Genomic DNA, 18007 nt, shown 5'->3' with positions numbered 1-18007 from the left:
AACAAAGCCAGAGATATTATACTCTCTTATTTCAGGCTATATTACAAAGCTGTGGTAATCAAATAGTATGGTATTGGCAGAGAAACAGACACACAGATCAATGGAATAGAATTGAGGGTCCAGAAATAAACCTTCATATGTGTGGTCAATCAATTTATAATAAAGGAACCATGGAGAAAGAATAGTCTGTTCAATAAAGGATTGGGAAAACTAGACAGTCACATGCAAAAAAAGAAACTAGACAACTATCTTACATGGTACACAAAAATTAACTCAAATGAATAAAAGACTTGAATGTAGGACCTGAAGCCACAAAATACACAGAAGAAAACATAGGAGGTAAGCTCCTTGACATCAGTCTTAGCAGTGCGTTTGTGGGTTCGACTCCAACAACGGGAAACAAAGGCAAAAATGAACAAGTGGGACAACATCAAACCAAAGCCTCTGCACAGCAAAGGAAACCACCTACCAGACGAAAAGTCAACCAACCAAAATAGGAAAAGATTTTTGTAAGTCATACATCCAATAGCCAGTTATTATTCAGCACATATAAAGAACTCATACATCTCAACAACAAAAAGCGAAACCGCCCAACTAAAATATGAACAGAGGATATGAAGGGAAATTTTCCCAAAGAAGACGTACAGATGGCCCACAGGCCATGAAAAGATGTCCAGCGCTAACTAGGAGGGAGACGCAGGTCCACCCCCCAGTGAGAAGCCACCTCCGCCTGTGAGAATGGGCGTCACCGGGCGGCGAGGGTGCGGGGGAGGGAGCCTGGGGTGCCGCTGGCGGGAGGAATTAGGAATAAAACTCCCTATGACCCAGCAATCCCACTTCTGGGTGCCTATTTGAAGAAAGATGGAAACACTAATTTGAGAAGGTATTCGCTCCCCATTTCACTGCAGCATTATTTACAACGGCCAAGATATGCCTGCAACCCGGGTGGCCGTCGAAGAATGGCTGCTTCAGGCGTGGCAGCTATCCACGGTGAGCTCCTGCTCATCCCAGGAGGGCGCCCCTGGACAGCACCGATGGGACTCGGGGTACTATGCTGAGTGAAACAAATTAGACAGAAGAAGGACAAGTCATAATTTCACTCACACGTGGAATATAAAAAGTACAAAACAAATGAACAAACATACAAAAAAGGCCCAGACTCCTCGAGGCTTTACCAGAGGGGGCATGGAGGGAGGAGGGGCGGCGTGGAGCCGGATTTGGGCGGGGAGCATGGGGTAGTGTACACAGATGTCAAATGGTGAAGCCGCACACCCCAGCTTATGCAATGCCGTAAACCAGTGTTACCTCAGTAAACACAAAACAGCCCCAGAGATAGGGGCAGAGAGGCGGGCCCTGGAGGAGGTGTTTGCTGGCTCTAGTCCCTGGGCCGGTCGTTTTCTTTCCTTTTCCCCACCTCAGTGCACGTCTTTATTTCTGGACGATATAAAAGCATAAACTTAAAAAAACATCCCAAACCAAACACCCTAATGGCTCCTCCAACACAACGTGAGGCCTCTTCCCACCCCGACAGAGAGGCTTCCGTCCGTCAGCCACCCTCCCGGCCGCACCCTGTCCGCTGCGGACACACTCTGGGCGTAGGTCACTCTGCTCGGCGATGCACACGCCCCCCCCCGGGAACAGGAATTCCAGCCCTGCCACCTCACGCCACCCTGGCCCCATGCCTCTGGGGCCCCCGGCCCCCAAGACCACCCACGGCTGCAGTAAGCTGGTGTCCTTGCCCCGTCGCCAAGGCCATGCTGTATCCCAGGAAGCCCATGTTCGTCACACGGCTGCCGTGTCCCCTGCATCTGTGGCTGAGGGTGGGGGCGGACGACAGGGTGGACTGGGCCAGTCATCATCTGAAGCCAGCACCCTCCCCTCAGGGAGCAGGCCCGGCGTTGACGTCAGCACCATCCGCTCCCCCGGACCAGACCCCAAACACCCCGAATCCCAGGACACAAGTAGCTGTGGCCCAGCCCATGCTCCTCACAGCATCTGCACTGGTGATCTGCTTACAGGTGGCTGGGTCCCAGTACAGAATCTCATAGTCCCTGGAGTTGGTGACAAAGCAGCTAATGTCCCGGGCCCAATCCAGGTGGGTCACAAAACTGGAACGGCCCGAGCGCTTGTCCAGGCAGCTGACTTTGCAGCCGCCTTGGTCCACATGTGCACCAACTTGTCGTTGGAGCCCACCGCCAGGTGCGCCCTATCTGGGGAGAAGCCGACCACTGAGATCTGTTCATTGCCATCTGCATGGATAGCCACCAGGTCATGGGTCTCCGTGTCCCACAGCAGCCATCTGCCAGTCACTGTGCCCACAGCCAGGACAGAGCCACGGGGGTGGAAGCCAGCGGAGTGGGCCGGGTCCTCGACGATCCTGCTACACAGCGGCTGGTGGGATTCCACGCCCCACAGACACACCTGTTTATCTAGCTCTCAGGTCACAAACTGCCCTGCTGGCTGTGGCCAGCCCCACACCTCTTCCATGTGGCCCTGAATGAGCAGCAAGAAGCCGTGTGGAGAGCTGTGCAGGATGCAGTTACGGCTGGGCCTCACATACAGCGGGTCTCCCCGGCCCTCGGCCACTGCACACAGGGCCAAAGTCCTTGGGAGGCTCCACCTCCTGCAGCTTGCTGTAGTCAGGACCCCAGAAGACCACGCACTGATCGCGACCACCTCCGGACACCAGTGTCCCGTCCAGCAGGGCCCAGAGCCCAAGCACGCTGCCATCGTGGGCACTAGGCTCCACCGTGCGATGTGGTTTCCACCTTTGCCCCAGACACAGAGTTTCCCTCCTGAGTCCCCGGTGCCCACATCACCACCCTCCCAAAAGGTCACACGCAGCACACACTTTGGTTTCTCGTGTTTCTCAGAGGCCCTGCCGCTCGCTCAGGCCGCCCCTCCAGGCCCCAGAAGTGGATGTGGGGTTTCCTGCAGGAGTCCGTGGTGTGAAGGTGGCCACAGCACAGCATCACTGGGCACTCGCTGTCCACCACTTGGCCTCCTTGGGCCAGTCCCAACGGAGAGCCCGTGGCCGCTGGATTCACCCACCACCCAGAGCAGGCTGCCCCCGCTCGATGTGGAAAAGCCCACGCAGCACACAGCTCTGCCTAACACCCCCGGCGGAAAGAGAAACCGGGCCCCAGGTGTGCTCGTGGGGTGGCGGTGGTTCCCTTCCTTGCGGTGCCTGCCGCCTGTCCAGTGGGGATGGTGACCGTATCAGGGGGACGGCGGGCATCTGATGCCATCGTTGTGTGCCAGGCAGTGCCGCTGTCTCTGTTCCTCCACGCTGCACAGCACGGCCGGGAGGCCGCGAGGTCCACCATCTCCCCGCGGGCAGCAGGGTAGGGCTGGCACAGCAGGCTCGGCAAGGCAGCCCCAGGCCCAGTCCAGCCTGAGTCCAGGAAGGCAGCTCTGGGCGGTGCCCAGGCTGCGGGCGGGCGCCAGCTCTCCTGCCATCAGCGTGGGCACAGGACGCCCTCAGGAGCGTGTCCCCGGGGCCTCCGCGCCCAAGGCAGCTTCTTCGGTGTTGCCCTCTCCAAAGCCACGCGTGGCGGCTCTGTTGTCCTTCGTTTTATCTTCTCCTCGGTGAGCCCCTGACTGGGACTCGGCCGAGCGGGTTTAGGGCCGTCCCCGGCCAGCTGTCCTTCCGGGCGCAGAGCCCAGCGGTGAGCCCTGGCGCCGTCTGCCCTGGAGGGCGCTTCCCCTCGCCGGGGGCTTCCCAGGCCTGCCGCCAGGGCGCGTGCCCCTCACTCCCCACTGCATGCTCTCCGTGCGTTACGGTGCGTCGTGTGTGCTGTGTCCACGTATTTGTGTGTGTTGTGGGGTGTGTATTGTGAGGATGGTTTTTGTGGGGTGTTGTGGGATGTGTGTGTTCTGGTGTATGGTGGTGTGTGGGTTTTGTTTCATAGGTTTTTGTGTGTTGTATTTCTCTGTGTATATGTTGTGTGGTATGTGTTGTGTTGTCTTGCAGTGTATGTGTGTGTATATGCTGTGGTGCGCTGTGTGTGGGGTGTGTGTGTGTGTGTGTGTGTGTGTGTGTGTGCTGTGTGAGTGGGGGGGGTGTGTGTGGTGTGTGTGTGTGTGCTGTGTGTGTGGTGTGTGTGTGTGTGGTGTGTGTGTGTGTGTGCTGTGTGTGTGTGGGGTGTGCGTGTGTGTGCTGTGTGTGTGTGGGGTGTGCGTGTGTGTGCGCTGTGTGTGTGTGCGCTGTGTGTGGTGTGTGTGTGTGTGTGTGTGTGTGCTGTGTGTGGGGGGGTGTCTGTGTGTGTGCGCTGTGTGTGTGTGTGTGTGAGCTGTGTGGGGGGAGTGTGTGTGTGTGTGCGCTGTGGTGTGTGGTGTGCCCTGTGTGTGCACAGGGCATGTAGGAGGCGAGGGTGGGAGCCGTCTGCGGAGTGTCCCCTCTCCTGACTGCCCCAGCACCTGTGTGGTGGCCGCTCCTCGCCCTCAGGGAGTGTGGCTGGTGCTGCATTTTCCGCTGTTGCTCTCCCGTGGGAGCCCATGGTGGGAGGTCTGGGGAGAAGCCTCAATGTCCACCTTTCCTGGAGGGTGGTCCACTCTGAGGGCGGAGCCCAGGGCTCGGGTGGGTGCTGCCCTGGGAACGCAGCGGGGCTTGGACGGGGCGCCCCGGCTTTGCCTCCCTCCTCCTGACCTTGCGGGCCGCCGCGCCTCCCGGCCCTCTGTGGGCCGCTGCTCGCTGACTGCCCCCTCTGCGCGTGGAAGGGCGGCTCTCCCACGCCTGGAAGACTTCAAGATTACTTTTCCATCCATCTCACTTTCAGAAATGAACTTCGCCCAGCTGGCAGGCCAACAGGAGCCACTGTCTTCACAATAAAATAAACAGCGTTGTAACGTGGGCTTTGGAACGAGGCTGATGGCGTGAACCTGGCTCTGTCATTTGCCAATTCAGGGCTCCGTCAGTTTCTTGCCTCCTGATTCTTAGCCTCTTTACTATTATATTTTTAAAAGAGTTGATAATAACATGACCTCATGGCCGGAGAGACCCCGCACCCATGAGCAGGGACTGCCTCACATGCGGGTGGGACTGGGGGCCGCGCCCTGAGGGGGGAAGAAAGGCAAAAGGAGGGTAGGAGAGGTGATGGGGGGTGGGGGTGGGGGGGCAGGTGAAGAGGAAAGGAGGGGATGGGAGGGATGAAGGAAGGAGGAGGGACAGGGGTGGGGCAGAGAGGGGGGTAGCGAGGAGGGCGAGCAGGGAGGAGGGCGCACTGAGCAGTGACGCAGCATGACAGTGGCCTCAGCGGCCCCTCAGGGTGCTGTGCAGCCAGGTGGCCCTTCAGAGGGTCTGTGAGTCTGGGCAGGGTGAGCCTTTAGTTCAGCACTGACCAGTCACTGGCCCCAAGCTGCCTTGGAAGGGGCTGCGGAGGGGGTGGGTGGCGGGGCAGGGGGGAAGGAAGGTGGTCATGGGGCAGAGACTCCCCACACGGGGAAGAGCCTGCTGCCCTGAAGGTGATCTCAGCAGCGGACCACGCACCACGCTTGCGGGAGCAGGAGGCTAAACCCCCTCGCCTAGGTCCTAGAGGCCCGGTTCCTCCGGATGGGGGCTGTTCCCTCCACCCGTGCTGATGTCGCTCACTGAGCTGACCAGCCAGGGCAGAGGGCACTGGAGCCCCACTCGGTCAGTCTCTGGGGACACAGCGGGACAGAAAATGGGTCTGGCTGCTTGTCCTGTGCGAGGTGTACCTTCGGGCCCCTGGTTCCTTAGGGCTCCCATCTCCGGGGTCTGCTGCCTTGAATGGATGTGTCACTTCAGGCTGGCAGGACCTTTCATGAAGAGATCGCTCACGTGGGTGTAAGGAAAAGCACAGGGCATAGTGGACGATGCTGCGGTAACTGCCTGTGTGCGGTGGGCACTGCGTGATCAGGGGCATCCGAACCTGGGTGAGTATCTGTCCTCTGTGTTGTTCACTGGAATTGACACAAAAAGTGGTCACTGCAAACTGTCATCGAAACATAAAATTTACAAAGATAATTAAAAAGTCATTTAAAAATAGAAAAAAGATCCTTCGTGAACCAAGTCCTGGCCTTGGGCTCGACCTTGTGCTTCTGCCAGAGGTGGACTCTGACCGTAGCTGGTCTTCTCGACTGATCTGTCTTTTAATTTCTCACTTCATTGGCAGAACTCGATCACTAAAAGTTTGGCTTCTCTGTGAGCAGTGCAAGGCTGCTAATAAAGTCAGTCCCAACCCTCAGCAACAGAGACCCGTGCGTCTGAGGGGAAAAGTGATTTTTGGGGGACACTCATGCTTTGCAGACATTAAAGAAATACGTAAATTAAAAAAAAATTTTCTTTTTAAAAATATATCTTTATTGACTTCACAGAGAGGAAAGGCAAGGGAGAGAGAGAGACAGAAACATCAATGATGAGAGAGCCATTGATTGAGCCCGCAACCCGGGCATGTGCCCTGATTGGGAATTGAACCCAGATATCCTGGATCCTAGGTCGATGCTCAACCGCTGAGCCACGCCTGGCTGGGCACCTTTTTTTGTCTGGGAATCTCTTTATTTCACCATCTATTTTGAATAATAGCCTTGCTGGAGAGAATAGTTTTGGTTTCAGATCCTTGTTTTCCATTACCTTGAATACTTCATGTCATTCCCTTCTGACCTGCATAGTTTCTGATGAAAAGTCAGCTGACAGCCTAATGGGAGCTCCTTTGTAGGTAACAGATTGCTTTTCTCTTGCTGCCTTTAAGATTCTCTCTTTGAAAAAAAAAAAAAGATTCTCTCTTTGTCTTGAATTTTTGGCATTTTAATTATGATGTGTCAACGTGTGGGCCTCTTTGGATTCTTCTTGCTTGAGACTTTGTGCCTCTTTAACTTGTGTGACTTTTTCCTTGACGAGGTTAGGGATGTTTTCTGCCATTATTTCTTCAAACAGGTTCTCTAACCCTTGCTTAATTTCTACATCTTCTGGCATTCCTATGATGCAAATATTGTTATGCTTCATGGTTTCCCAGAGCTCCCTTAGACTGTCCTCTTGTTTTTTTAATTGTTTTTTCTTTTTGGTTCTCTGATTGAGTGATTCTTTCTACCCTGTCTTCTAACTTGCTTATCCAAACCTCAGCTTCCACAGATCTGCTATTTATCTCTTCAAATATTTATTTTATTTTATTTCTACTATGTCATTCTTAATTTCCTTCATAATTTCCATTTCTTTTCTCACACTGTTAAACATCTTTATGGTCATTATTCTGAACTCTATATCTGATAGATTGCTTATCTCCATTTCATTTAGCTCTTCTTCTGGAGAATTCTTTTGTCCTTTCACTTGGGGATTGTTTTTTGTCTCCCCATTTTGGCTGCCTGTTTGGATTTGTTTCTATGTATTATGTAGATCTGCTAGGACTTCCAGTCTTTGGGTCTCTGGTGCAGGCCAATGTCAGACCCTGTTTGTGACTAGCCTTGAATACCTTGTTTGAAGCTTTCCATACTCCACAGCTTGTGGTTTTCTCTGTTGGGGCTGGGTGTGTTTGAACAGGACCAAGATGTGCACCAAGGTCTGCTTTTTCAATCCCTGGGTCCAGAAGCAAGTCAGGCAAAGTCTCAAAGCACCCAGAGGCTGACTGTTATTCAGTCTCTTAATGAACCTCAGTTAGTAGAAACTTCACAGGTTGGGCCAAGAGGTTTTCCAGTAGGGTGGGGTAAGTGCTTCCCCCTCCCCCAGGCAAAAGCTGCTTGGATGGTAAGTGTCTACCTAAGAAAGATGTCTTCTGCAGTCTGGGGGAATGACTCAGCATGGGAAGCCAGATGGGTGCCCTCTGAGCTCTATCTCCAGAGCCCACAACCTTAGATTCTCCTCACACAGCTCTAGTCCACTCTGACCTTTCTCTGCTGGAGCCCAAGGTGAGTGGCTACACATGAAACATTGTGTGTTGACTCTTTAAGAGGGGGCCTGCATTTCCAGCTGTCTCTCCAGAGACAGACAAAAACCTGGCTGCTTTTCATAGCCAGGTGCTATGTGGGCACCTTTCTCAGTTCTGGTGCTCTGGGCTGGGAAGCCTAGGCTGGGGTTTAGGCCCCAGAGTCCTCAGTGTGAACCCCCCACAGCTGAGATCTCCCTCCAGACCTTCAGCTGCTGCCTGTGGGAGCCCAGCCAGCCCTCTGGCATCCACACTTCCTACCAGTCTCTATGTGGTCTCCACTTTAGGTCCTTGGTTATGAGGGTGCTCCCCAGCTCGTCTTCAGTTGCAGTTGATTTTTCAGGGTGGTTTTTCTATATTTTTAGGTGTAATTCTAGCTTGGTCCTGGGAGAGTGTCAGTCTGCCACCATCTTGGAATCTCTCTGAATGGGGGATCTTGCCCTTGGTTTTGCCTTGAGCTGAGGCAGGGGCTTATTGCATAGCTGCAGGGGAACCCCTCACACTGTGTCCCTAGTCTACCTGGATTGGATGTAGGGGTTACCCAGAGAAATCAATGGTCCCAGAACAACTGGGGTACAGCTGATGTCATAAGACCACTGACCTATGGACATTTCAATCCTCAGAAGTTCAGAAGTCATGCAGCCCCCAGGGCTCCCCATGTGGGATGGAGCTTGTTTTCTTTGTTCCCTCTCCTGCATGTCCCCATTTTCTGAGAAGGATAGTTTGTCTGGTTTATTGCCTGAAGATGTGTCATATATCACACCCTTCTCCAGCACTGCCCTGAATAGAGGCAGCTCCTTCCTGAGTCCATGAGTCCAGTGAGGAAGCCAGGCTCCCTAGAAGAGCAGTCCGTGTTCATTCAGCCCAAGGTGAAGAGCTCAGACTTCTCTAATTAATTAAGTAAACGTAAAATTTGAGACTGGGAGGATGGACATGAGGATGCTCTGGATTCAACTTCAGACACTCATGTGTGGCCTGGGGCGAGAGGCAAAGCAGTTGCTGAATGCACATACTCGTGTTTGCGGGTGATACCAGGGTAAGCACTTGCATTTTCGTGGTGTAGCTGATGAATTATGCAGAATATATATGCATTCTCATTTTGGTGGCAGCACTGAAAATAGAGTTAAAAATCCTGAAAGATTGAGAAAAGGCAGTGGGAGGAGAAGGCAAATGACATCTTAAGACTTTATGCTCCAGGTGGAAAGTTGAGGTCGTGGAAACAGACTCTCTTTCCCTCATTAATTACAGGCTGTACGGTCAGGGTGTGGGCTGAGGTAGTTCTTCCAGTTTTCAAGACTGCTGCTGACAGCTGTAGACTGGATTTCATTGGTGTCTCCAGGTGCATTGTCAGTGCTGTGAAATGCACCTGATTGCGTAGCTCCCGTGGGTACACAGTGTCTCCTCATCAAGCCCACGGCCATTGCCTTGGGAGGAGGGGACCCACAGCAGCTTCTTACCCCAAGTAAAAGGTGATGCTTCTTGCATTTTTTAAAGTAATAACTTTAAATATAAAAATACTTAAAAAATACAAAAAAGAAAGTAAAAAATATCCATAATCCCACCCGCTTTACCTTTCCCATTTTGGGCTGAGCAGTAGAATGGAATGGTTCCCACCTGGATTTCAGAACCAGGTCGCCTGGGGTCAGATTTGCCACCTCCCCGCACACAGGCACAGGCACACACTCACACTGATACTTGTTACATATACATACTTAGTTTGGGTCTGTGTACACACAGCAGACAAGGACAGAAAAACATGTGGGGCAGAGTAGGGCCTGGAGACCTTTGGGGGCCAGCCCTGGGCCTGCACTGATGGGCAGGCGCCACTGCTGGGCCTGCCTCCTACACCAGTTAGCGGGTTAGCCAGGACTGTGCCTGTCTCGCATCAGCTGGTTGAAATATACCAGGAATGGCTTGTGGCGGCTTGTTCCGGCCCTTACCTCTGACCCTGAGGCTTGTGGGGGCCATTCCCACCTAACCTTGCAGGATGGAGAGGAAGGCCTGGTGCTGTGGGAAGTCCAGGGCCAGAGGGACCGGAGGAGTGACAGTGAACTTGGTGGCAGTGTGAACAGAGAAGAGGGTGGCATGGGACCAGCATTGGGAGGAGAACTGTTGCCTTTGGTCCATGGCAAACTGCTCCATGCTGACACCTTAGCAAGCGGTGGCCCAGACTGTGACTCCTGTCCTCTATTTAGGGCCTTCTGACTCTCCCCCTCATTTGTGACCACTGTAGTGATTGATTTCCCTTCTAAGCTCCTTGAGGACCACATGTAAATGAACTCATGTCTCCGATGACCCCCACAGCTCCCTCAAACCCCAAACCCGCACTGCCAAAGGGCCAGCCCCACAGGTCCTCCAGGTGCTCCCGAGCTTTAGGCTCCACCTGGCCTGGGTCTTGCGGGATCTCCCTGCTCCTGTTATCAACCTGAATCCTCCTCCCGCTGCCATCGCTCCGGGGATGAGCCACTAGAGGGTCACACTGCGCAGGCGCGCCCTGGACCAGGCCTTTCGGGCACATGGACAGACACCAGGAAAACACAGGGGAAGGTAGGGAGTGAACATACGGGCAGAGGGACAACTGTGCATTTATTAAAGTCTATATGAAACACCAACTATGAAGTCTGACCCTCTCACCAGAAACTACCTTCATCAGTAGCTAACTGCCTCCAACTCCCCAGAACTCAATGCCCTAAAGCCTCACTTTGAGCTGCTGCTCTCGGACCAGGGTCACACGCAGCCTGTGGGGAGGACCAGTGGTTTTAGCTTTGTCCAGTTTTCTTGGGCTAGTACTTTAGTAAAAAACAGTAAACATCAGTCCCTAATCAGCGGGCACTCGATTCGACCGGCAGGAACTCAAATTGCTCTGAAGCTCCGGGCTGTGCTCTCTGTTCCTGACGACCTGGTTGGGGGCAGGAGGAGAGTTTGCAGGAGGCCTCGGCTGGCAGCCCGCACCAGGATCTCTGTGCGCGTTTCTAGATCAGGTGTGAGCAAGCTTCCCTTTGCTGTTCTAAACTGCCAGCCACGGTCCTGATTCAGACCAGCAATCCCGAGCCGCCAGCTGGTTTTGCCAGGCTTCCGCGTGTGAAGGCGCCCTGGAGGTCAGGCCACGCAAGGCCTGAGGGTGTTCGCAGGGTCACAGTCACTGGTTGAAGCAGGTATGTTCTCCCAGTGGCATGCTGGTCCTTCACAACCAGCTGCAGGCACCCTCATCTCACTCTCCCACATCTCCGAGCAGGGTGGCGACTCAGCTGCACAGTGGAAAGCACAGTAGGGACACTGGCCAGAATGGAAACAACAGTGCTCTCTTCAAAACTGCATTTGCAGGCTGACAATAGGAGCATGGGCCTACTTGCCTCTGGAACTTTCCTGTATCATTCTTTCACAAATCCGTTCCCAACATACATCGCTTTCCTGGATCCTAGTTACCATGTTTGGATTTCTGCAAAAGTGGTAATTTGTTTCTGTGCCACCCCCCCCACCTCCTGAGTTAATTTTATTCTTTAAAAAAATAAAGTACAGTCATTTCCCCTTATCTGGTGGATACCTTCCAAGACCTCGAGTGGATGTCTGAAACTGTGGATAGGACTGAACACACACACACACACACACACAATGTTCTTTTTCTTTCACCTAAAGGAAGCACTTTATGGCTCCTCTCTGTATATCTGAATTACCAACATCGCTACTGTTGCACTTTGGAGTCACAACTAAATAAAATGAGGGTGATATTTCAGCATAGATCTGATAATGGAGACGGCCACTAAGTGGCTAATGGGTGGGTGGTGTGTGCAGCATGGAGATGCTGGACAGAGGGACGCTGCACATCCCAAGTGGGACAGAGCAGCATGGAGAGTTCACGTGCTGCTCAGAATGGTGCATTTGAAAACAAATGAATTGTTTATTTTTGAATTTTCCATTTAATATTTTTGGACCGAGATTAACTGCAGGTAACTGGAACCATGGGAAGTGAAACTGCAGGTAAGTGGGGGTTAGGTTTGCAAGCCCTCAGAGACATTTGAGAGTGATGATGGCTTTGGGGATTGGAGTTCTCATTTCTGTTAGAATGGATCTGACTTAGGCTTATGCTCTTATGAGAGTGTTCACTTGTTAACTTTAGTGTTTCATTTTTTAAAAATAATGTTTTGTTATGCATTGGTATTGATGTTATGCTTGTCTCAGAATACTTGCTGGGGTGTATGCCGTCCTCCTCTATTTCTTGCAAGAGTCTGTGTGCGATTCGTGCTATTATTTATTTGAGTATTTTACAGGGTTCACTTAGGAAATCGTGTGGGCCTGAAGTTGCCTGGGTGGGGAGGTTTATTACAAACTCAATTTCTTTAATAAATATAGGGCTATTCTTATTTTCTCTTTCATCTTGTGTAAGTTTGGTCAGTTGTATCATTCAAGGAATTTGTTCATTTTATTAAGTTGCCAAATTGATTGGCATAAAGTTGTTCACAAGATTGGCTTATTGCCCTTTTAATATCTATGTCTGAAGTGATAACCAGTCTTTCATGCTTGACACTGACGATCTGTGTTCTGTTACAATTTCCTCTTGATTAGTTCAGTTACAACTCTATTTTGTTGTTTTAAAAATACTAAGATCTAGCTTTCTAATTTCTTTGTAGTTTGCTTTCTATTTTGTTGATTTCTGATCTTTATTATTGGTATCCTTCTACTTGCATTGAGTTTCCTCAGCTCTTATTTTTTTAGCCGCTTGAGATGGAAACTGGGCCATTGATCTTAGACATTTCCTATTTTCTTTTTTTATGTTTTAATTTAGCTTTATTGTTGAAAGTATTACAAATGTCCCCCTTTTCCCCCATTGATCCCCTCCACCTTGCACCCCCTCGTGGCCTTCCCCACACTACTGTCTGTGTCCATGGGTTATGCATATATGCATATAAAGTTCTTTGGTTAATCTCTCCTCTCCACCCACCCACCCCAGGCTTTCCTTTGAGATTCATCAGTCTTTCCCATGCTTCTATATCCCTGGATCTATTTTGTTCATCAGTTTATTTTGTTCATTAGATTCCACATATGAGTAAGATGATGTAACACTTCTTTCTCTGACTGGCTTATCTCTCATAGCATAATACTCTCCAGGTCTCACCATGCTGTCTCAAAGGGTAAGGGATCCTTCTTTACAGCTGCTTGGTATTCCAAGATGTAAATGTCTGAGAAGATGCTTGATATGATTTCAATCTTCTTGAACTTGTAGAGACTTGTTCTGTGTCCTAACATGTGGTCTATCTTTGAGAATGTCCCATGTGCACTTCAGGAGAATGCATAGTCTGCAGCTTTGGGGTGAAATGGTGTGTAAATGTCAATTAAATCCATCTGATCTAGTGTGTCATTTACAGTCACTGTTTCCTTGTTGATTTTTTGTCTGGAAGATCTATTCAGTAAAGTTAGTGGGGTGTTAAGTCCCTACTATGACTGTGTTGCTGTCGATCTCTCCTTTCAAGTCCTCCAGAGTTTTTTTCCTCTTCAGCCTGTGTGAGTCTTTTGTTCTGAGGTAGGTCTCTTGTAGACAGCATATATTTGGGTTTTCTTTTCCATTTGGCTACCCTATGTCTTTTGATTGGAACATTTAATCCATTTATATTTAAGGTTACTATTGATAGGTACTTATCTATTGCCATTTTATTTCTTTGTGCCTATGTTTCTCTATTTTAACATTTCTTGTAATGCTGGTTTGGTAGTAATAAACTCCTTTAGCCTTTTTATGTCAGGGAAGCTCTTTATTTCATCATCTATTTTGAATGATAGCTTTGCTGGATAGAGTAGTCTTGGTTTCAGATCCTTGCTTTTCATTACCTTGAATACTTCATGCCATTCCCTTCTGGCCTGTAGAATTTCTAATGAGAAGTCATCTGACAGCCTTATGGGAGCTCCTTTGTAGGTAACAGATTGCTTTTCTCTTACTGCCTTTAAGATTCTCTCTTTGTCTTGAATTTTTGGCATTTTAATTATGATGTGTCTACATGTGGGCCTCTTTGGATTCTTCTTGCTTGGAACTCTCTGTGCCTCCTGAACTTGTGTGACTTTTTCCTTGACCAGATTAGGAATCTTTTCTGCCATTATTTCTTCAAACAGGTTCTCTAACCCTTGCTTACTTTCTATAGCTTTGGGTACTCCTGTGATGTGAATATTGTTACATTTCATGTTGTCCCAGAGCTCCCTTAGACTGTTCTCCTGTTTTTTAATTGTTTTTTCTTTTTGGATCTCTGATCGAGTGTTTTTTTCTACCTTGTCTTCTAATTTGCTGATCCAATCCTCATTTTCCCCTAATCTGCTGTTCTTTCCTTCCAATGTATTTTTTATTTCTACTATGTCATTCTTAATTTCCTTCATAGTTTCTATTTCTTTTCTCATGCCGTCGAGCAACCTCATGATCAGTATTCTGAATTTTATATCTGATAGATTGTTTATCTCCATTTCATTTGGCTTTTTTTCTGGAGACTTCTTTTGTTCTTTCATTGGAGGCTTTTTTTTTTTTTTTGTCTCTCATTTTGGCTGCCTGTTTGGATTTGTTTCTATTTATTAAGTAGATCTGCTAAGACTCCCAGTCTTTGGATGGTCTCTGGTGCAGGTCAATGTCAGACACTGTTTTTGACTGGCCTTGAGTACCCTGTTTGAAGCTTTCCCAACATTTCCTCTTTTCTAACTTAAACATTGAAAGATGTAAATTTCCCTCTAACTACTGATTTAGCTGTGCACCACACATCTTGATTGTGTATTTTCATTATCATTTGGTTTAAAATAGTTTCTAAATTATTTGTGATTTCTTTTTTGAAACATGCACTATTTAAAACTGTATAGTTTAATTTCCAAATATTAGAGGTTTTCCTGGATATACTATTATTATTATTGATTTCTAATTTGATTCTTTTACAATCAGAGAAACTACTTCATATATTTCCAGATCTTTTAAATGTTTTGAGACTTGCATTGTGTTCAGCTCCTGGATGTGTTTACTGATTTTTTTCTAAGAGATTAATAAATTACTGAGAGAAGAATGTTCATATCTCTTACTACGATTGTGCAATTGTTTTTTCCTCCAGCTAATTAAGCAAGGAAAGGAACTGCCTTTATTTGATAAAGGGCATCTGTGTAAAACCTGGAATTAACCCAACACCAGACATACTGTTGAAATACTGACACTTGCATTGATCAGGAAGGAGATAAGGAAGTGTGCTCTCTCACCATTTGTAGTCAACATACTTGAGAACCTAGCTATGGGAGTAAACTCAGAAAAAGGTGGAAAAGGCACGAATTGGTGAGAAAGAAGGAAAACTGTCTCTATTTGAGCACAGCATGATTGTATACATAGAAAGTCTCAAGCAATCTACAAAATCACAGTACAAGGTGCAGGATACAAGCTCAGTAAGCAAAAATTAATCCCATAAGTATATATTAGCAGCAATTGATTGAAAACGACATTAAAAATTCCATTTATAACATCAAATAAAATTCTTAAAACTACGTTTAACAAAAAAGGTGCACATGTTCTGTTCACAGGAAATGAGACGACATTGCTGAGAGATCTTTAAAAGGACCCGACTGCACAGAGAGAGACCACGTTCTGAGTTGGAGATTCAGCAGGACCAAGACACCGGTTCTGCTAAAATGGTCCTATGGATTTTGCTTTGGAGGTGTAAACTATTCAATAATTTTTTGATTTGCTGCTAACATAAAGTGTTTTCATAAAACAGAAAATGTTACTAGATTTATTTTCTTTACATGACCCAAGACTTGTCAGCGGTATGCAAGTAATCTTGGGATTTTAGCTTGGTTTGCTAAATGTGAGGCCCTACTTTTTTTTGGCTTCTCTTTGTTGAGTGGGAAATTGGTCTCAGGATCTCTTTTGATCATGTAATTAAAGATTGCCCATTTTAGTTTGTTTTTACACACTTGTGGGGAAGATTTTGCCTTAGGCACAATTTCTAGCTTGTGGTGCAGAATTCTAGGGCAGTCCCAAGAACTGAGCTCCTTGCTGTTTCTCCTGGGATCCTGTTACTTTACACAGCAAGAAGGATTTTGCAGATACAATTAAGGTCACTCTTCAGTGGACCTGAAGATGGGGAGACTGTCTGAGTGGCATAAAAGAATCCCAAACCATTTAAGAGCAGTTTTCTCTGGCTGGTTACAGAAGGGAACTATGGAGAGACTGGACACAGGAAGGTCCTGTTGCTGGCTTTGAGATGGAAGGACAAGGGACAAGGACCTGAGAGTGGCTTCTAGTTGCTGAAAGCAATCCTGCTGGCAGTGGGAAGAAAGTGGGGAGTTGAGGCTCCTGCAGCTGCAAGGAATGAGGGAGCCTGACTGTGACTCTTCCCAGCACCTCCAGGTAAACACCTCGACTTTGCCCTTCACGCTGGCTCCACCAAGAAACGGCAGCTGCCTGGACTCCTGACCTATAGAGCTGAGAGGGAAAAAAATGGGTGTTATTGGAAGCCGCTAAGTTCACGGTGATTGTTATGTCATTATAGAGCATGAATACACAGCTATGGCAGTGCAACCACAGCAATAAACCACTGAGGTCATTCTCAGTTTTAGCATTGTTTCATGGAATAAAGTGTGAGTCTATTTTTTTCAGGTGTGAACAAGACCCCCATCTTCCAAGCTTTGCCAGCGTTCAGGTAAATGAGGAATCTTGTTCCTGGGAAACTACTTCTGAGTTCTTGCTGCTCAAAGGGTGGCTCTGGGACACTAGCTAGGAGCTTGTTAGGAATGCTGGGTCCTGGGCTGCTTCCCAGGCCTCCAGAGGCGGAATCTGCGCCTCAGTCCAATCCCAGGTGAGTGGGCTCATTAACGTTTGAGAAGCGGCGCTTCAAGTTGCCCCAAAGAGTCATAGTTGGCTCTTGTGGATTCTAAACCCCAAAGTACCCCCTCTGTTGGCAGGTCTGGGGCCTCGACCTCTCCCCTTGTGGTGCTGCTCCTGCTGCAGAACCCAGTCTTTGGTCTTGTGCGGGGCCTTGCATTCTAGTGTGTTTTCCTCTCGGCCTCAGACCTTCTCTGGAATTTGTGCTTCCCACATGACACCTGACCAGCACCTGCACCTTGAAGGGCCGCATCTTGTCCACTGGAGTGGGACCCATGTGTTCTTACCACCCTCATTGCTCCTTCTCAGGGGAATCCAGCTCCCAGGGATGTGCAGGTAAAGACTGCCCGGAAGAGAGTGGCTGTGGGACTTGTTACCAGTTGCTGCTGCGGACACTATCATCTCTGCAAGCCAGAGACAAGCGGACCAGCTGCAATCACCCCAAGGTCATCGAGTGCTTTCTTCTGCCATCCTGGAGATAGCAGGAAACACATGGGCAGATCCTTCAGCTGTGTGCTGTGGTCTGCCCAGCTAATATCTTCAGCATCTACCCTCTCTCTCCTCCCATACACTACACACTGCCCAGGGAAACCGAACCCCTCTCATCTCTGGTCCTTCACTCTCTCTTTCTCAGAAACACTCCCCATTTCACCACCTCAGATACTACTTCTTTCAAGAAGCTTTCCTGGGATTTCCCCTCCCAACCTTCCAGTGAGGTGCCCCTGATATTTGCTTCCATAGTACTTTGGTTCACCTGTTGCAGCCTTGAAACCACTATTTGATTTGACTCCCAATGACTCAGGTCAGGAATTTGGAAAGGGCCTGGCTGGGTGCTTTCACTTGGGGTCCCATGTAGATGCAGTAGATGTCATCTGGGGCTATAGTAATCAGAAGGCTTGATTGAGTGGCTCTCCAAGGTGGGGCCCTTGAGCTGCTGGCCAGTGAGGCTGGCAACTCAGGGGGCTTTGCCTGGAGCACCTACAGCTGGCCTGTCTCCTTGCTGCAGCATCCTCTCACAGGGCCCCTGGGTTCCGTTGGAGTGTCTTGAAAGCCAGTATTCTAGACACAGGCCAAAGCTCAGTGCTCTCATTGCCTAGTGTAGAAGGCCCCTAAGTCACATGCATTGCATTTCTAATGCACACAAACCAGCCCAGACTCAAGGTGCAACCAGGTCCCCTCCCTCACAGGTGGCTGCAGGCCCTGCCCACCAGGGCCTCCCTCCACAGAGGATCTCTGGCAGGCGGCCGGTCTTCCACAGGGCTGTCTGCACACAGAGCCCTGCACCTGATCCCACATGTTGGTT

The 18007-nt window shown here is 49.4% G+C and overlaps 1 pseudogene across 1 annotated transcript; it reads right to left on the bottom strand.

Moving 5' to 3' along the window:
* Positions 1-1879: 1879 nt before the first annotated feature.
* Positions 1880-10019, bottom strand: LOC308563604 (echinoderm microtubule-associated protein-like 2 pseudogene; annotated as a pseudogene). Its single transcript has 2 exons — positions 9857-10019; positions 1880-3452 (listed from the first exon to the last, which is right to left on the bottom strand). The product of its transcript is annotated as an echinoderm microtubule-associated protein-like 2 pseudogene (transcript).
* Positions 10020-18007: the final 7988 nt, after the last annotated feature.

This window comes from Miniopterus schreibersii, assembly GCF_964146895.1.
Source record: "Miniopterus schreibersii genome assembly, chromosome: 11".
Lineage (NCBI taxonomy): Eukaryota > Metazoa > Chordata > Mammalia > Chiroptera > Miniopteridae > Miniopterus > Miniopterus schreibersii.
Note: the sequence above shows the minus strand (reverse complement) of the source record. Positions and strands in the feature narration are given on the sequence as shown.